At 33.9% G+C, this 21,565-nt stretch overlaps 1 protein-coding gene across 2 annotated transcripts in view; it reads left to right on the top strand.

Annotated features, from left to right (window-relative positions):
- The first annotated feature begins 534 nt into the window (after window positions 1-534).
- Window positions 535-21,565, top strand: part of LOC145292218 (uncharacterized) — a 45,061-nt gene continuing 24,030 nt past the window's right edge. Inside the window, exon 1 of one of the 2 annotated variants that reach the window (XM_080138538.1) lies at window positions 535-666. The gene's annotated coding sequence lies outside the window, so the exon portion shown is untranslated. Of the gene's footprint in view, window positions 667-12,289; window positions 12,370-21,565 lie in introns of those variants that run through there. The other variant, XM_080138539.1, reaches the window with a different exon arrangement.

The raw sequence follows: 21,565 nt of genomic DNA, 5'->3' as shown, positions 1-21,565 counted from the left end.
ACAACAGCATAAACACTAAGTTAAAACAAGTTTCATCGGTACATGTGCTGGTGAAGCGAAGCGCAGACATAAAAACTGGACAGGAAAAATATATAGTCGCCGTTTTTTATGAACAAGTTACGACAGAGGATAGCTAAGAGAATACAAAAAGCCAAATTTATTTTGTCATTCAACAAAATATGATCAACTTGAGTTATCGTCCTTCCTTAATTAGCCTTTTTCTGAACTTGTTTATAAAGATAGCGACTATATTTTCTGTGATGGTCCTTATATACTCGATCTCCAACTATGTCGCGTGTCTTTTTCACTGGGAATTGCGCAATTGCGGTGTTAGCAACACCTGTATATGTCTATTTTAGAGTATCCAAACAAAACAAAAAATATCCAACCATGGGATGAAGCTGAACTAAAGAAGTTGGAAATAAGGAATCCCAGGTCGCAGAACTGCGACTATGTGACTCAGTTAGAAGCCAATAAAAACGTTTGTTGTTGAATAGTTTTGACCAATGAAAATGCTTCTTTCATACCCAGTACGGGTTTTTCTTCAACTAAGGACAGATAACTCCTGTCAATCTCTAATGATTGACGGATCGCATTAAAGTGAATTTATTTTGAAAATATACTCATTCTTTAATATAAGTTTTATTTATTTTTTTATGTAATTTGGTAAGTGCATTCTTTATTAAGCAGGTTAGCGCTTCTATTGACAATGTATTAATTGCAACCGAAGAAAAATTCCCTTTCTGTTCTGACAATATCCAACACATTTTTTCTTCCTCCATCGCTTAAAAATCCTTCCTGATGTCATTTCTTTTTCTTTTTTCTATTTGTATCTGATATTTTCCCTTTGTTCTACTCGTTTAAATCGAAATTTTGTCTTATTTTAGTTAATCTATTAATGATTTATATGTGATAAAATGGTGCTTATTTAATGCATATCTTGTCTCCATTTAGATCGAAGTAACGTTTCTCCTTGTTTCCCTCTCGACACCAAACAGCCCAACATGGAGGAAAACATCCTCCCTCTCTCTCTTCTTTTTGCAGGGAACGACGAACAGCCGATCTTTCTTAGTTCTATTTATTAACATATATATATATATATATATCTTTTTTTTTTTTTTTTTTTTTTTAGATAACAATAATAAAGGTGTAGCAATTGTAGCATTGTTTTTCTTTTTGGATAAGCTACATATTTTTATTGTTATAAAACTTTCTAAGAGGATATAGAGACCTATCTTGATTCGGTTCGGTTCCAATTTTGAAAAGTTGATTTTAATATTATATATCTCCACTTCTAAAATCGAATCAAGACGATAGACTTGCACATACAAAGAGTTCAATTCTCTTTCAGACAGAGCTTTAAGTATACTGTATGTATGGATTTCTGTGTGTGTGTGTGTGTGTGTGTATATATATATATATATATATATATGTGTGTGTGCACGCGCGTAATTGGTGAGTCAGGCCACGTGTTTGTTTTTTTTCTTGTATTTCTATTTGCAAACATAGGAAATAAATGTTTACACAACAATCTTTATTTCCTCTCTTGACTATCAAGGATAAAACTGACTGTTTTTCTTTTTGTGTGTTAAAACATTTTTATTTAAAACGTAAATCCGTACTTTATGCGCTTTTGTTACTGTGCTGAAATAATAACCTTATTTTGAAAGCTATTCTTAACACGGGGAGGATGTGTTATAAAACTATTCTGTGCTTCCAACAATATAATAAAAGAAAAGATATCGTGAAACTTGAATTTAACCTGAAAAAAAAAAAAACTATTTAAAAATAGCGCGGTAACGTAAATACATAAGCACCCGTAAATCACCTGAGAAAGAAAGGAATCACATCTTCATTCTTCGATTATATATTAAAATTAGTTTATGGTTTAAAAGCACTGACTGGTGCCTAGACGGTCGAGTTTCGAACCCAGCTTGATGTTGTGTACAGCAAAACCGTCTGTGTGAATGAGTGAATGACTAATACATACTTGATTATATTTGTGTGTGTATTACACTTTTTTTTTTTTTTTCAACATTACTGTAAAAATTTGGTGCGTATACAAATTAGTCCTCCATTTCTCAAATTGCCGAAAAGCGACAACACAAAAAAAAAAAAAAACAGGCTCTTGGAAAAGCAAAACGATGATTTACTTTTGTAGATTGTTTAAAAAATGTCTTTCTTTTTCAATTGCCAATTCTGCAAAAATGAAATTCGCATAATGAGCGAATAAGATTTATAAACACGATTAGAAAAGCAATATATAAAAAAAAAAATCCAAACTAACTAAACAAAAAAACAAAATGTAAATACATGAGTAAAATTAAAATGCAATACTAATTTCGACATGACATGTTTTCACCTGAAATGCGTTGTTTTAAAAGCTCATTATCTACACACAAGCACCTAAAAAATATTAAGATTATTTTTCGGTGCTTATGCACTTATTTTTTTTTAAATAGTATTTTCAAGTTTTACGATTTTATTTTTATTTTTTAAATAATTGTTAGTGAGAAACACATATCCTCTCCTCCCCATGTTAAGAATGGCTAGAAAGAAATAGAAGGGGCAAGTTCTTCAAGTCCGCCGGAACATCATTAGTTCAGCCAGCACGGTGCATAAGTACATATTTTCCTCTAAATTAGAAAACAAAATTGTTTAGTTTCTTGATTTTTGGCATTGTTATTTCTAAAAAAAAAAAAAAAAAAAAAAAAAAAAAGTTTCGTCAATGTAAAGATTTCTTTTTTTTTTTCATGGAATAATTTAGAAAATGAAATTCGAATCTTAAAAAGAATGCAAAATGATTTTTTTTTTTTTTTTTTAACTTAAAAAAAAAAAAAGGTAGAAAATGAATGACTAAAAATAAATGGTACTAGTGCAGAGAGTGATCATCCGGACGTAAATAATAGCGTTATTATTTAAGCCATCCTTAACCTGGGGAAGGGAAGGTGTTTTGTACCTATTCTATACTTCAAATTTACAATTGAATATAAAAAAAAAAACATATGATAAAACTTTAATTAAACTTGGAAATACAATTTTAAAAAATAGCGCGGATCACTCTCTGCTCTGGCACCAAATAAATAAATAATTGCGTTGTTTTTCTACGTAATTTTTCACACATTTATTGCAATAAACCCAAATAGATGAAACTTTTAAAAATGTAAATGAATTAAATTTAATGATTACTAAATCAAATGCTTCTCGTTTTTTTTTTTTAATTTTTTTTGTTTTTAACAAGGTTTTTTAATCGTTGCTTGTTAAAATAGTTGATATATCGATTTTTTTTTAATGAGTCATTTTAAGAAAAACCAATATTGCCATGTCGAAAGTAGTAATATATCCAAAAATTTACGAAAAATTCATTGAGTAGAAAGTTATTTATAATTTAAAGTAATTTTTACGGAGAATTGACTAATCTTAAACAGTGAAGAGTTCACGCACAGGGGACTTAACTCTGAACGCATTACATCTTATGGCGACTAACATTTTAGCCTATAGCGATAGACTATTTTGGTAATGTCCAAGATCAGTGCTCGAAAAAATTAAGCTACCGGAAATGGTTTACGGAACGAAGTCAAGACACGAAAAACGAACCATGTATTTATTTAAAAAAAAAATTAACATTCTTTTCTTATCATAAACCAAAAAAGTTAATTTTAAACAACAAAAACACTTTGTTTTATCAAATAATAAAACAAATATTTTATTAAAAAAAAATTTAGTTTGAACACTTGTTTTGCTACAAAACAATATTAAAGAGACTTTGTAATATATATTTATTATTATTAAATAAAACTTTAGGGTTTGTATTACTGTACACACATATAGATTCGAAAAAGTTGTCAAAAAACAAATATATAACAAATAAATGTTATCAAAGGCAAGATAAGTTACTTTTCTACCAAACTGGATATATTTTTTGTGTTTTTATTCAATGTAACATATTTATTCAGCTCGAAAAACATGCAGTGTTTACCGATGTATTGGACAATTCAAAATGGCGGCCGACTCTCTCTTAAACACGGTAAGTTCGAGAAAAGGTGTTATAAATAATGAACTAGACAAAATACTGTTAGAAATTCGCTCAATATATATTACCATGACATAGGTTGACGTATATTCGGTGTTTTTTTAATAGTATTTTGTCTAGTTTATTATTTATAACACCTTTTCTCGAACTTACCGTGTTTAAGAGAGAGTCGGCCGCCATTTTGAATTGTCCAATACATCGGTAAACACTATGTCTTTCGAGCTGAATAAACATGTTACATTGAATAAAAACACGAAAAACATATCCAGTTAGGTAGAAAATTAACTTATCTTGCCTTTGATAACATTTATTTGTTATATATTTGTTTTTTGACAACTTTTTCGAATCTATGTGTACAGTAATACAAACCCAAACTTTATTCTAGCAGGACCCATTAACTTGCATTGCCTGGTGGAAGCATGACCTCTCCCTCACCAAAATATTAAACTACGGTTGTTGGTGGTGGTCATTGCTGTCCTTCGACAATTGCAGACACTGGCGGCTGTGGCTAAAATGAAATAATCTGGCTTCCACTGGCGATTAGTGCTGTTTTGGGGTGATAACCTGCAGGTACTGTTTTTTTTTCTTAAAAAAAAAAAAAAAAAAAAATCAAGGGAATGCATAAATCAGTATGAATTAATAAAATGTCTTCAAGTCCAACATAAACAAATTCCTGACAAACCGCCCCCTTAAGTAAGACACTTCATCAAATCTAAAGATTACTACGATACTATCCCATTGATTACTGTACACGCAATAACCCTTATCCCCGAGTGGCTTCCGGGCCTTAATAAGTGGTGACCTCCATGTATAAAAAAAAAAAAAAATTATGAAAAATGGTTCATTAGAATAATAATGGAAGCATAAACAGAAGTTTTAGGGATTCTCACTGTATATTAACTGTTTAGAGTGATCGAAATCCACAGTAGCAGTCCTAGCTGTTTCCGTTTTGTTGTTAGTAGGAGAGAAGTAGATTTGTTTATCACGCGTACGTACAAATCTGGCGGCCAGTGAATTACAGTGCATAATATAGGTCTTTATATCTCAAATTGCTTGTCCGTGCAAAATTTAAATGAGATTTTTTTAATCAGCATGGTCAAAAACCAGTAAAAATCATCATTTTATAGAAAATTGTGGAGGTGGACCTAATGTAAAAATTCCCCCCCCCCCCCAAAAAAAAAAAGTTAACGTGTGTGCAATTTCGATTATCAGTCAAAAAAAAAAAAAAATAATAAAATGCTGCACGGAAAGTAAAATTAGTAAAAACACAGGTATGAAACAAATGTTTCCATAGCCAATGAAATTTATGATAAAACTGAAGCCTAGGTAATTGGTGAAAAATATAAAAGTAAATTAAATCATTCACAGAAATAGTAAATACAAAAAAAAAAAAGCAAAGAAAAATAAGACAAATATAGCATTCTGCAAGGGTCGATAATGGCTTCAGGACCGAAAAATAAATATTACTACCCATAACTATTTTTTTTTGCGGGGTGTGTAGGTAATTTGTGCATGTTTGTGCCGGACATGCCAGCAAAGACGAAAAAGACCTTATGTGTATATTTTTATTTGAGTGTACATGTATGTTCCAGTAATTAAGGTTACCAGGATTCGTCTTTTTATGAGCGGTTAGTGTGTGTATTTTCTAGCACTATTGTCTCCTGTAGAGAATGATGCCATATTGTAAACTTTTTGAAGTGTTCATTTATGTAGGAAAGTTTTTCATTCCTTCCTCTGAAGATGTTGCAATTGTGATGGTGTTGCTCCTAGGATGCAATGTTTCATTTTATTATAACGACCTAATGTGTTTGAAATTGTGTTCGAAAGTTACATAAGATATTGGCGTATTGAATTTGTATGGGGCATCTTGTTGCAAACAACATATGTTGTTGGATACTTTGGTCCAGGGGGCAATTTCTGCAGTCATTTTATTATATAGGAGATAATTAAATAATTTTTTTTGTTTGTTTTTTTTTTCATCATAAAACAAAACTAAATTAATTTTTTTTAATAAAATATTTGCTTTATTATTTGATATGAAAAGCTTTTTTCTTTTCTTTTTGTTATAACACAGGTGTTAAAACGAAACTAAATTAATTTTTTTAATAAATATGTTTTCGTGTTGTGACTCCATTCCGCTTTATAATCAACTGTATCCACTTCAGGTAGCTTGATTTTTCTGAGCACTGATCTTGAACATTACCAGTTTTTTACTAAAAACACAATAGCAGTTGTTCTATTCAATGAATTTTCATAATCTTTGGATATATATATATATATATATATATATATATATATATATGACAAGTAATATTATTTTTGCTAAAAAAGACATTTTTAAAAATCAATTTTTCAACTCTATCTTAACAAGCACCTTTTGTAATATTTTCTTGATTTGTTGAAAAAAAAATGAACTACTTCATGATCCTTCGAAAATTAACAGAAATTTAGAAGCTTAAGTTTCCAAATTTCAGTCAGTCATTTGGTTAAATAAACTTTCCACTGTGTCATGGACACTAAATTTTCAATCAGAAATTACAACCGTAGCTCCCTCCTTATATTTTTTTTATTTTATTTTTTTTTACTTCGAATAGTGCTTTATGCCAATTTGATGGTTGAATATGGCTAAATTTGTGATAATTTCTGCATTAAATACATAGCCCTTATTAATTCCTAATTGTGCATCAAACAGATACCATAATACTTAGTTCATTACACCTTATCAGGTACTTGTGCATCTTCGTTCCACAATGAGTTTATTTAGAAAGCCATTCTTAAAATGCAGAGGGTGTCTTGTAACTATTCTGTACTTTCACAAAAATATCGTAAAAAGTGAATTTAACTTGAAAATACTATTTTGAAAAAACATAGTATGGTATCGGATGCACAAGCACCCTCTTAATAAAGGTTCATACAAAATTTCAGCTAGATCGCCAAGAAATACTGGAAGAAATAACGACGAAGAGAAATATAGATAATAACCTCAACCATTTAGTTTCTAATTGGATTTCTTATATATTAAACTACATATATGGCTGGTCACATTCAATGATGCCAAGACTAAGCTTGTTACTTTAATAATTACAAGAAACTTTCTCAGTCACTAATAGCCATGGCTAATGATACATTACCTGAAAGTACTTCATTCGAGCGCCTTGATTTAACATTCACAGGGAACATGAGTTGGAACGGATACATTGAGGGCATTGCCAAAGCTGCTGCATAGAAGGTGGGAAAATGTTGATAAAAGGAAATGGAGATTTTCTAAAGTTCGCAAAATCATAAAAAAAACTTATTTATTATAGAATATATATATATAGGCATCCTTCCTGAAGAAAAGAAAAATCCAAGCCCACTAGCAGACATTATTTTATAGCGCCCTATACATAAATACATATATAATTAAATCAGTTTTAGTGGTTTTAATAGTAAATCGTATCTATTACAAGGCCGGTTTTGATCTCGATAGTTTGAATTGTCTTCCCCCTCATTTGTTAAACATGGCAAATCACGGACATATTTCATTACCTCATAAAATTTTATTTTCTGAATTAAAAAAATAAATACTTCAATTTATGCGATTTTTGGAATATGACATTTTCGTTCCATGACAGTTTCATCCATCATAAAGATTCTACTTTATTTTTTATCTATTTATTTATTTTTTTTTTTTATTAGTTTGAATTCTGGACTTGCCCACGGAATTTAAATATATTACAAATTCTTATTTTTAAATAGTCTAACAAATTTAGCATTACATATTTAATATGGAAGAACTTAAGTCGTGTATTTTTGTTATGGTTGCATTTTGTAGACAATGACCAAATAGTCATTGATAAAATGATTTCTTTTTCTTAATTGGAAAGACATTGTTAACATTTATTGCAATCATGCTGATTATTGACAATTCTTAAGCCATGCCTTGCCAACCATCGTTTCTCTATCACCTGATGTTTCCAAGGCTAAATTTCTTATAGAAAGTTGTTTTTTTTTTTAAATGCTGGTACGATGACTTGGCAAATATTATGCGTGGTTGATCTACATGTGAGCATCCACGAAAAATGAAAATAATAAATCCGCCAAAGACTAAGTGGATAAAAATATGTTGGATTTTTTTTTTTTTTTTTTTTTTTTAACACTGGTTGGGATTTCAGATTTGGCAGCCATAACATAGTGGTAATTTTATATTTTAACCAAGGCTTTTGACAGAGTATGACACTATGGCTTTCTCATGAAAATCATCTGGTATTACTATTACTGGATGAATACTTAACAGAATTAAATCCTTCTTAAATAAGAGAAGAATCCAGGTTGTCCTCAATCGTCATACATCAAAACAATACATAAATGTGGGTGTATCTCAGGGGTCACTCCTTAGACCTTTATTATTCCTGATATTCATAAATGACCTCCCTGATAAAATTGTCTCTGAGGTGGGTATATTTGCTCATGACACCACACTCTATAACCAGCACGAGGGGAAAATGAATGAGCACGTATCCAAGGTAACGAGGGAAACCTTAGAGGAAGATCTCCAGTTTGTAGTGGAATCGGGACTAAAGTGGATGGTAACATTCAATACGGCCAAGACTAAGCTTGTTTCCTTTACTAATTACAAGAAACCTTTTCAACGACCAATAGCTGAAAGTACGTCTTTCAAACTCCTCGGCTTAACGTTCACAGGGAACATGAGTTGGAACGGATGCATTGAGGGCATTGCCAAAGATGCTGCAAAGAAGGTGGGCTCTCTACCGTGCTAGATAGTTACTTACGCCTGTACCTCTACAAGGCCACCATTTGCTCATATATGGAGTATTGTCACATTTGGACTGGTGCATCTGCTACTAGTTTGTCACTCCTGGATAGGGTTCAAAAGAGTCACCAACCTAAAAGGTTCCAAACTGTCAGCTAGGCTTCAATCTCTGTCCCATCGACAGAATGTTGCATCCCTCTGCCTGTTTTACAAGTGTTTTAATAGTAAATGTTCTGATGCACTACAAGCCCTTGTACCCCTCGACGTAAATACCCCCAACAAACCCGACAAGCAGCTAAATCCCACCCCTTCACAGTGACGATCTACTCTAATAGTTTCTTACTCAGAACTGCTAGACGTTGGAATTCCTTTCTGGGTTCCTTCTTCCCCAACTGTACTGACATGCAGAAGTTCAAGTGTAATATAAAGACAGTTTGCTGCTCAACTCCCTACATAGTATCCCTGCAAATTATGTCCCAGATAGTGGTTCCCTACATCAAAGTGGCACTGTGCCTTGTTTGGGGTGAAAATGCAGTTAAAAAACATTTTTTATAACATTTTAACTCCATCATTTAATGACCAAATGATATATTAAATTTAGCTGTCAGAATCCTATATAAAATTTGTTTATAAAAGAAGCAGTTTAAAAAACTGTAGGCAAAACTTATATAAATATGTTTATACAAACATTGATTGCATGTGCCTACATGTTTCTGTAGTACCTCCTTTTTTTTTTTTTTTTTTTTTTTTTTTTGTCGAACAAGTTGTCCCTCTGAAACCAATAATGTTCTTATAAATAAACACACTATAAACATGCTCCGTTCATTGAGCACTCTTTGATAAACACAGGAGGTTCAGTGGATTTACATTCAGAAAACTGAAACTGTATTACCATTATCTATACTATTATATAAAAGGAGCTTTATGTATGTGAGTTCGTTTCCTATGATCTCGAAAACGACTCGGCTGATTTTTTAATTTTTAATTTATTTATTTTTTTAATGAAATCTTACGCAAAGGTAAATATGCCTGGAAGTGTTCTTAGGTTTTGTATCAGACTGTCTTCGGTAAATATTGATAATCGAAATAATCCGATGAAAGAAGGAACAGACAATTTTGACTAAAGTTAACATTACACAGTCTAACATCACAAGTGCATTTGAGAAGTTTTGTTATCACACAAGCAGAAAAGCTGGATAAATAAAATCAACAGTAGGTTTTTTGATATAACGGGCGCGTTTGAAATGAATGTTTCTGTTTAAAGCACAGTTGAGGCATGGTACTTGACTTTTGCTTTTTAAACTTATATGCTAGCCCTTATATATAAAAAAGTAAATTTATAAAATCAACATTAAGTTCTCTACAGTGCAATGTAGACTTCAATATATTGTGAACGAAGTCACTGTGAGAGACATATGAAGCTTCTTCCAGATGCATCGCGATGGGTCCCCAATAAGAGCAGACACTAAATCGATTTTTATTGAAAAATGAATGATTTCACCAATTTTGATGGCAATAAAAATATGGGAGTGTGAAATGATCATTGATCATCATTCAATCCTGGACAACGTTGGATCACCCTGCTCGTATATGTGCGATAAAATTAAAATAAAAAATAAATTTTTCAATGCTATGGCAAACATATCTAGCTAAAAAAAGGTTCTCTATTTTCACCTATTATTTGAGATTGGCAGTTGCTCATTCTCATTTTTCTGATCAACATTAGACCTTAATTATTTCTTGAATTTTATCCTGTCTTATTAACTCATACTGCAAGTTCTTTTTCTGATTTTAAATCAAATAGTTTTTAAATTTTTATAGAAAGGGTTTTACTGCTTCTCTCTATTGAACTGAATATCCTAATATCTGCATTGTGTGAACCTTTTTGGACTAATACTGCACTGCTTTGAAATCATTTTTAAAAAATTTTGGATGTGTGTGAATATTTTATGCACAAGGAACGCTGATTCTCATTTCTTCCTTGAGGATTTCCTTATTCAAGAACTCTGATTTGGATTACTACTTCGGTGCCTTTTCAAACTCATTACAGGCATTGAAATATTTCCTCTGGATTATTCTGCATGCGATATTAACTGGATATTAACTTTTGTTTCATTTTATCCTGGAGTGCACCTAATTCCTGATGGATTATCCTCCAAGAATTTGAGTTAATTTACATTTTAACCTTATTTTTTCCTCCCTTTTTTGTTAATTCTTCTGTACTGAATTTGCCCTGCTTTATTTATATTTTATAATTTAAAGGGGTTTTTTTTTATCAGAACTTTATTGTAAATTTTTAATTTGTTTTATGTTTTCATAACTATTGTTTTATATAATTTTTTAGCCTTTGTTTTTCTTTTTTTTTTTTTTTCTATCTTATCCCCATCATATGACCCCCAACCCTATAAAAAATTTTTTTCATTTTTAATCTGAATGTTTTCAAAGTTGGTGTCTTATCTTTACATTTATATCATACCAGCTTTTTCTCCTCTTCTGATGAAAAGCATTTAGCTTCAAAATTCCATGGCCTAAAGAGGTTCCTTCCTTATTCCTCTTTCTGTAACCCTTATTGATTTAATAATGCAATAAACTTATATCAAATCGATGCCTCCGTTCAGTCTTGAAAGACAAAGGATACCACTTGTAGGGCAGCTGCACATGTAATTGTGTGGCAAGGGTTGCACAATCCCCAACCACACCTCTCTTAAATTAGTACTGCTTGAGTCCAGTGGCAAGGAGAAATCCAGAGCGACTGGAAACAATGTTGAGATAGTCGGAGAGCACATACACCACCTGGAAGTCCCAAATAGTCACCTATTCTGGTACTGGCCAGGCTCATTGTTGCTTAACTTGGGTGATCTGATAGGAACCGGTGTGTCAAACATGATTATGCCACACACACACACACACACATACACACACATACACACACACACATACACACACATACACACACACATACACACACACACACACACATATATACATATATATAAACAGAAAATACAGATTATTTTTACATTTACATGCCAATTATTACAAAATACTTATTTACACACTCGAGGAAAAGGTCTCAATTCGCCATTATGCTTTTCTTTTGGTTTTATAACCAGTGTAACTGTAAAACTTCATTTCTGCTTTCGTTTGGCATATGAAATTAGCAATCTCACTTACACCGGCTAAAAAGTCTTCATTTTACAATGAAGATATAACGCCCGCCCCCCCCCCCAAAAAAAACACAACTTTTGCCTTTAGAGCATAAATAAAACATGTCTGTTAGCAAGTTTACTTTATATTAAAACTTGATTTTGTATCTAATTTTGCCCTAGGGGAGAGTTCGAGGAGTAAGTAAATGAGAATCCCCCCCCCCCCGTTTTTTATGACTAATATTTTGTGCCTTTCTCTTGTATATGTTTAGTCACACCTAGTTTAGTTATTAACTTTTGTATTTTTTGTTGCTAAGAAAAACAGTTTTTTTTTTTTTTGTTTTTGTTTTTTTAAATCAAGATCAAAGCAGTTGTAACTCGGGTGGTCGGTCGGAAGAGATAGGGCAGCGGATTGTTCGGCCACAACAACACACCTGGTAACTCTCTTCTATTGCTTTAGCTGTATAAACAAAAACTTTCATGAAAACAATCATCTGTTAGATATTTGTCCACTGATTTGCATGAAAATCAAAACTCAACAACATAGAAATTGAATCCATTATATTTAAAACAAATTTTTTTTTTTTCTTTAAGATAAACTCATCGTCATGGAAATAAATATCACATAAATCTCTAGCTACGTATATTGAAGGCATTTTGTGTTTACGAGTTCATTCCCTATAGACTTCAAAATGACTGGGCCATTTTTTTTTTTTTTTTTCACACAAATGTACTTTATGTATCTGGGAGTATTCTTAGATAGGTTTCAAAATGGCTTCGATAAGTATCAAAAATCCAAAAATTTAATTAAAAAAGGGACAGTCTGATTTGGACCCAAATTACATCCTTATACAGCCTAACATCACAAGTGCATTATAGAAGTTTTATCATTCATTGCACAAGCAGCAGGACCCATATATAAAAAATCAACAGTAGGGTTTTTATTTTATTTTATTTGTTTTTTTGTTTTTTTTTAATCTTTCATTTCGTAAAAAAAACCAAAAAAACAATCAATTCATAAGACGGGCAAATTCGAAGTGTTTCTGCTTATAGCACCATTGAACCAGGATACTTGACTTTTGCATTTTAAACTTTAATTCAACCCATTATATAAAACTAATTTTTTAAAATCAATAGTAGGTTCTCTACAGTTCTATGTAGACTACAATGTATTGTGAACTAAGTCACTGTGAGGAGGCATGTGAAGCTTCCTCTCAATGCACTCTGGTGGGTGCCTTACCGGGGCAGGCACTCAATCGATTTGATTGAAATGTGGGCGATTTTGATCGATTTTGATGACAAAAGTATTGAAAGTGTGGACCATTTGTTAATCGTCATTTAATCCCAAACAACATTGGGTTTCCCTGCTAGTATGTTATAATTGCGTGAGAAAATAGTTTTCCTTTTATTTTGGAACACAAAAAAAGAAAACTTGACATTTAAACTTCAAGCCAAGTATTACTTTCTTTTCATCAGTTTAACGGCTTCAAAATTACTCACAAATTTTGAAATATTATAATGAACTCGTGTCGGGTGTTGCTTCCTCTATTGATATTAGATTAACATATTTGATTTGTGTTTACTCGTGTGACTTTGAACGTAATTTTTTGGGTTGATTTAAAGCAATATGTCGCTTATTCTATGCTTTTAATTTTAACCTTTTTATGAGGGAGAATCGTTACTTATCAAGCCGCAAAAGCCACTCAAGGAGTGTTAAATAACCGGTAAGACAACAGTGATTAATGGTGGAGCTTAGGTATTGTTCGTTTAAAAAGATGGTGCAACAGGAACTTTTTCATGTTAGACTTGAAAACGGCTATGTTATAGTCAGGCGGGAAGCAACCCCGTGGTATTGTTCCATTGACGGGTAGTTGTAGGAATGAAACCTTTCTTAAAACTTGTTTACTTTTACAGTAATCTTCTTATGACAGGTTCTGTGTCTATCAAGAGCTTCATGCCTTCTTTACAAGTGACAATGTCTCCAAAAAAAAAAAAAAAAATTACATGGGGGGGGGGTACCACTTATCAAGGCCCAGAGGTCACTCGAAGATAATGGTTAATGGGTATACATTAGTCATTGTGATTTTAGCGTAGTAAACATTAGTGGGAATTCTATAACTTGGATTAGTTAGGGGGATGGTTCAGCAAGAACTTGTTCACATTGGACTTGAAGGCAGATTGTAGTCAGCTGGAAAGCAGGCAAATAGAAGAGTTCCACAGGCGAGCAGTTCTAAGAAAGAATCCCTGTTCATGGAATCTACGTTTAGGTGTAGGCACATATAAAGAGTGTGGGAAATTGTTGATAGTGGTTTTGGCTAGACGAGTGTTTTTTGTGAAAGTCTGGCGAGGGAGGGGGGCATAGATTGAAGTTCAGATGAGCATCTGCCATGAAAATAACGATAAAGCAGGGAGAGGCTTGCTACATCTCTTCTTATAATATATACCAATGCTTATTTAAGAAGCTCGATGTAATTACACAGCAATATAGAGAATAAATGACAAAAAAAACTATATTCCAAAATTCATGATGTTGACCATCTTATAATTTCTTCCTTTAATTCAGTTGACATTTACAATTCTTGACAGTATCTGTTTCGTAATTAAATTTAAAATGGCATAATGGAAACATTAAAGGTATATGCAGCTTCTCTTCCAATTTTCGGATTTAAATCATGTCAAATCACACTTCATTTCCTTTTGACGAATTGATTGTTGCTATTTTCTTCTGATGAGTTAAGAGCATAAAGATTCACTGATTGATATAATAATTAAGTGATTGATTTTGCGCTACGAAACAGCAATGGCCAGTGACTCCCTGTCTGAGAGTACATCTTTCAAACTGCTTGGCCTAATGTTCACAGGAAACATGAGTTGGAACAATTATATTGAAAACATTGCCAGGGCCGCTGCGAAAAAGGTAGGCTCTCTGTACCGTGCTAGAAAACTACTGACACCTGAAAGTATCCTGTACTTCTATAAGGCCATCTTTCGCCCATGTATGGAGTATTATTGTCACATTTGGGCCGGTGCATCTGCTACTAGTCTCTCGCTCCTAGACAATGTTCAAAAGAGAGTTGCCAATCTGATAGGCCCTGAACTGGCATCTAAGCTTCAGCCTCTGTCCCATCGACGAAACGTTGCATCCCTCTGCTTGTTCTACAAGTATTTTAATGGTGAGTGCTCTGACAAACTGCAGACACTTGTGCCCCCACGACGTAGACACCCTCGACAAACCTAAATCCCACCCCCACACAGTAGAAATCCCTAGATGTAAAAGATCTTTCTACTCCAGTAGTTTCTTCCCCAGAACCGCTAGACTCTGGAATTCCATTCCAGGTTCCTGCTTCCCTAACTGTACTGACATGCAGAAGTTCAAGTGTAACGTGAACTGATGTCTTGCTGCCAAATCCCAACATAGTGCCCCAGCAGTTGCTGCCCCTGATAGTAGCCCCCTACACCAAAGTTGCAATGTGCCTTGTTTGGGGTGAAAATGTAATAAAAAAAGAAAAAAAGATACTGTCAAGAATCGTAAAAGTCAACTGAATTAAATAAATTATAAGATGGTCAACATCATGAATTTTGGAATATAGTTTTTTGTCATTTATTTTCTCTCTCTCCCTCCTCTCTCTCCTTCCTCCCTCTCTCTATATAATTAAGTGATGCTCTTTGTGTAAACAAATCGAGCAGAGGCATTTGGACAATGTGAAAACGTTGTTAATTCATTACCCACACAGCATCAGCCGTATAGCGTAATGGTGAGAAACCGTGACTGTCATTTGGGCGGTTGGGTTTCGATCCTTGCTTGAGGCAGTTGCCTGTCTGATGAGCTGTGAATGACATATATAAGTGATGGGATGATGCCAATATTTTTCCCAGAACAGATTTGAAGTGTGAGAATTTGTTCCATCTTGCTGGAAACAATGTGTGCACTGCCTGCCGATCATTTTTGCTGAATTTCCATGAAAACAAATGGCTAAACTAAATGCTACTTGGGGCATCCAGAATCGTTTGGACAGTTTTTACCTTCTTCTGTTCCATCGTCATCACAATCGTTTACCCAACTCTGAATGCTGCTCTTGAAGAAGCTTTTTTACATATCTTCTTTTTTTTTCTTTTTTTGTGCCGGGTCACCTTGTCATTCTGGAATTCTAGTATAAACCAAACTTTATTGTATTTCCCTAGATAAGAGGTAACTGTATTATTTCGACCCTTCAGATTACTGTCCTCATCTTGAGTGTTATTTTCATGTTTTTGTCGATGTAACCTGCAACTTTTGGTTGTATCTTGTTGAACTCTAAAATCTTTCTGATGTCTACAAGGACCTGTGGTGTAATGAATAAAGTACTAGGTTAAAGTCAGTTATATGTGGCACTCTTCTGGAGGTTGAAGGTGAAATTCTCAGTGCAGACGATACTAAGAATGTAGTTGCGAATTACTTTGTCGTGGTTGATGGATGAGAACATGCTCCCTCCCTGCTCCTTGTTGATTCAATAAACTATCCCGTTCAACATTGTGCCGATTCTCAAGTTTGACAAGATACACCTGAAGAAAGTGGGGAGTTATATCAGTCGAATTGTGCAAATAACACTCAAGATGAGAATAATAGTCTGAATAATTCAAATAATACGTGAATCCTTATCTCAAAAATTCAAAAACATAAATGTTATTACTGCTATTAATAATGTTAGACACAAAAGATTTAGTCGTTATTTCCACCATTTTCGGCAAGGCTAATCAAATCTGATTAAATGAAAGATATGCGATGAAAACTATGTACAAGGCCTGTTTTTGTTTTTTTGCGGGGGGGGGGGGCTGTATTCATACAATAGTTACATTAAAAAAATTGATTCCATTTGTTTTTATATTATAGATGAAACCGCCTCTATCTAAACCACATATTCTAAAACAGCCACAAGCAAATTTATTGTAATTAGAAAGAATGAACGTTTTTAAAATTTCCAGAGTTGAACATTTAGGTTACTGGTTGCATTGTCCTGTCCATCATCGTGACCGACTCTTTACTAAGTGTGTAACATTGTTGGACCGAATATATCAAAGGAATCGAAAGCATTCACTTGATGAAAACTGTAAAAATAGAGCTTTGTTAGAAAATGTTTGGTTTTCACCCCCTCTCTTTCTCTTTAAAACAACTGCAATTTGCTCAACTTTTGTAAGTTTATACAATTATGATTTACCTGTAGAAGAACAGACTTTCAGTTGAAGCATTGGTAGGTCATACAAGTACTTTTGGGGTTCTTGATGGCAGCATTTTTCAATCTATTTATCATTGCATAATCCTGAAAATTAATTGCATGTCTCAAAGACAAAAAAGTCTATTATATACCATATTTTTCCCATTTTATTTTCATCGTAAATAGCATAGTATATATAGTTTTAATAACTTTTAATGAAAAAATTCAGACTTCAGATCTTTTCGTAATGCTAAAAAAATTCATTCATATCTGATTTACCTCTGCACTCCATGTTTAAAAAGGAAGTGTCCTCTATAGTATCAGATCTGACCGAATGGTTAATTGTAGGCATAGACCAATTCATACCATCTAAAAGGTTCCAACAAAAACCTACCAGCCAGCCATGGTTCTCCCCAAAATGTGCTGCTGCTATCGCGCACAGAAATCACTTTTTCCATAGCTACCAACGTAATAGGTGCACTGAGATTAAAGCTGCTTTCAGGACTGCCAGCAACCACTGTAAAAGAGTAATAAAAAATGCAAGAGAGCTATATGCCCAGTCTGTTAAATCCAAGGTAGCTGATCAGCGGCTTGATTCCCACCAGTTTTTGCAAATAACAAATAGGATCCTGAACAGAAGTGTGCATTCTATCCCAACCATTATCAATGGACCAGAGGTCATCTTGTCAGCGTCAGACAAGGCCAAACTATTTGCAAAGAACTTCGCAGCTAATTCTACCCTATGCGACGAAGGCCATCAACTCACCATATTTCCTCCTATAACACAGAACAAGCTAGGTAACATACAAATATCCGTGCATGAGGTCGCCAAGCTAATCAAGAACCTAGATTTCAGTAAAGCAACTGGCCCTGATGGCATCCCAATTATAGTGTTAAAATAGCTTCAACCAGAACTTGCTCCCATACTTACGAAACTATTTAAGCGCTGCCTTAAGGAGAAGTACTTTCCGACTCCCTGGAAGACCTCATCAGTTTGCCCTGTATTTAAGAATTCAGGTGAGAAGTCATCTCCCTCTCAGTACAGACCAATAAGTCTCCTGTGTGTTATGAGTAAGTTACTGGAATCCATATTAAATAGAGAAATAGTCAACCACCTCAGCAGGGATAACCTTCTTAGTGACACACAATATGGTTTCCGCTCTACAAGATCTACCGCAGATGTGCTGACAGTTATATCCCACAGGATTAGTGAATCTTTTGACAAAGGCTTCCTTTCTAGGGCAATTGCTCTTGACATATCAAAGGCCTTCGACAAGGTATGGCATAAGAGTCTACTTCACAAGATTTCCAGCTATGGTATAACTGGAAATGTTTTCTCAATCATTAAATCATTTCTCTCCGATAGGCTCATAAGAGTAGTGGTAGATGGACAAAAATCGGAGGCCTGCAATATAAATGCTGGAGTCCCTCAGGGGTCAATCCTAGGCCCAACTCTCTTCCTGATCTACATCAATGACCTCCCTACTTAAATCATTCGTTGACATCTATGCTGATGACACGACCATCTAGGGCAACACATCAAAGGCTGTAAATGACAAAGTTCTCTTTGATTCTCTCTCCTCTGATCTCGAGCGCGTGGTTCAGTGGGGGAAGATGTGGCTGGTTACCTTTAATGCATCCAAAACCAAACTCCTATCCTTACATCATCAACGCTCTGATCCCCATCTGGCATCAATTGAAATGGATGGCTCTCGTCTGGGTGAGGCCTCGTGTTTTGACAAGCTTCTGGGTTTGACCTTTACTCCTGATATGAAATGGAACACATACATTAAGTCTGTTGCCAAGGTCGCTGGAAAGATGGTGGGATCCTTCTACAGCTCTAGAAGATATCTCACTACTGATGCAATTCTCTATCTATATAAAAGCCAAGTACGTCCAAGGATGGAATACTGCTGCCATATCTGGACAGGAGCTGCTAAAAACAGCCTATTCTGCCTTGACAGAGTACAAAATAGACTTCGTGGCTTAGTGGGGGATGCCCTTTTCTCTACCCTGCAACCTCTCTCCCACAGAAGAGACGTTGCAAGCCTATCCTTGTTTTATCGTTATTTCCATGGCAGGTGCTTGTCTGAACTCCAATCTCTGTTTCCCCCTAGCCAATCTTTCACGAAAAACACCCGTCTAGCTGAATCCACTGTGAAAAATTTCCCCCACTCTATATCTGTGCCTAAATCAAAACGTGGATTCCATGAACAAAGCTTATTTCTTAGAACTGCACACTTGTGGAACTCTGTTCCGTCTGCCTGCTTCCCACCGGACTACAACTTGGATGTCTTCAAGTCCAACGTTAACAAATTCCTAATGAACCGCCCCCTTAAGTAAACACTTCATCAAATTTCCATACTAACGTAATGTACTTGCAATAACCCTTATCCCTGAGTGGCTTCCGGGCCTTGGTAAGTGGTGATCACTGTAAAAAAAAAAAAAACACAAAATTTCTAAACTTAATGTAAAAACAAAATTTTGAACTTAAACTTAACAAATATATTTGTATTATTTTGATTGAACTATTGTCCTCATCTTGAGTGTTATTTTTGGTGGATGTAGCCTTCGACAAACATGTCGAGCGTCATCTTGGAAAAAAACAAAACAAATAATACAATTAGCTCTCGTCTAAAAAAAATTCAGAGCAATAACAAATGTCGTATAATGTAAACAAAATAATTTTTAACTTAAACATAAATCTCATATAATATAAACTTTAATTTAAAAAAAAAAAAGATAATTGCTGCATTGTTTTTTTGTTTTTTTTTTACTGACAATGTTTAAACAACGTAAAATAAATTCAAATCAAAATGTGTGAACCAATAAATGAGAACAGTAGTCCAATGATTCCAAATAATACTTATAACGAATCCTCATCTCCAAAATTAAGAAACACTCATGGGTTAAGAAATTACTTTCAGCAACTTTTGCTAAAGACACTTCTCTAATGCACCGTGATTTTCATATTTTTCATAACGTTAGATTGCCAATGATAATGTCTGTAATGTTGCAATAACCAAGAATACAGAGTGGAATGATAAAATTGTTGCCCTAGAAAAGACCAGATGATTCCATTTCCATTTGATGAAAACCGGTTTCCTTTTTTCAGGCCATCTACTAGTTGGCCAGTTTTGTACAAATCCCAAGAGCGATGGGAGCCTTTTATCATGTCTGAAACCGACACAATGTTCAATGAGCGAGATCGGAGCGGCATCATTGTACAACTCATGCTCTCTACCGATCCAAGTTATGACAACAGGACCATTGCCATGCAAATCCAGATAATAGGGACGTGCCAGGGTGATGAAAACAAAATTTCCGACCATGATTATGGTTTTTGGTGTGGTTTCAAGTGAGGGCTACTTCACATCTTCAATGTCGGCTTAAAAGTTAACACCAAAGTGTACTTGGATGTGCTGAAGAGTGTGGTGATCCCCTGGTACAATCAAGTGGCCGCTGGCAGATCCTGAGTGTGGCAGCAGGACTCGGCGCCAGACCACAAGTCCAAAGAGACCCACGTTTGGCTTTAGGAGTGTTACGACTATGTACCCTTCTCTCATTGACCCATCCTCCTCCGACCTGAACCCACTAGACTACTTCGTTTAGTCATATGTCGAGAATATTACCAACATGACCTCCCACAACACCTAAATCAGTGCTCCCAGTTCCGGACCCATATTGAGGCAGTGATTGAGGCTGAAGGCGGTTACATTGAATAGACGTCAGCTTTACTACATGATCAAGTTACCTGAATTGATTTTTTTTTTTTTTTTCAGTAAAGTTTTAAAATAAATCTATAGTATTATTTTCTTTAGAGCGACAATTTTATCGTTCCACCCTGTATATTGTGTGCGTCTTTCAATATTATGTATATGAAAATGAAAAGTGTTAAGATAGTTGACAGGGGGAGTTTTTAAATATGTCCTTGTAACCAAAAATAATATTCCTTACTAAATTGTTATGTCGAAAATAATATATCCAAATATTAAAAAATTTTATCAAGTAGAAAAAACTTCTATTGTGTTTTTAGTAAAAAAAAAAAAAAAAAAATGTTTATCACTATAAGCTAAAATGTTGGTCGCTATTCAAAGGTGGCCAATATTTTAGCATCTGAGTTATGTCCCTTGTGGTTGAAATCTTACTGTTACAACATCTGGTGTCTAACTCTGTCCCGTGGGGAGGCATAGTAAAAAAAAAAATGCAATTTCCTCCATTTTTTGTAAACATTATTTTCAACTATAAATAACTTTCTACTTAATGAATTTTCATAATATTTGGATATATTACTATTTTTGACAGGACAATTAATATTTTGCTTACAAAAACATTTTGAAAAATCAATCTGTCAACTCTTAACAAGCACTGAAAATAAATTTATTGAAAATATTTATTAAAAAAAATATATAAATATGCAAATGAGGAAGAAGCAAAATGC

Source organism: Euprymna scolopes, chromosome 13 (assembly GCF_053919585.1).
Source record: "Euprymna scolopes isolate OS-2025 chromosome 13, ASM5391958v1, whole genome shotgun sequence".
NCBI lineage: Eukaryota > Metazoa > Mollusca > Cephalopoda > Sepiida > Sepiolidae > Euprymna > Euprymna scolopes.
The sequence above is the reverse complement of the archived record's forward strand: the minus strand, read 5'-3'. Positions and strand labels throughout refer to the sequence as shown.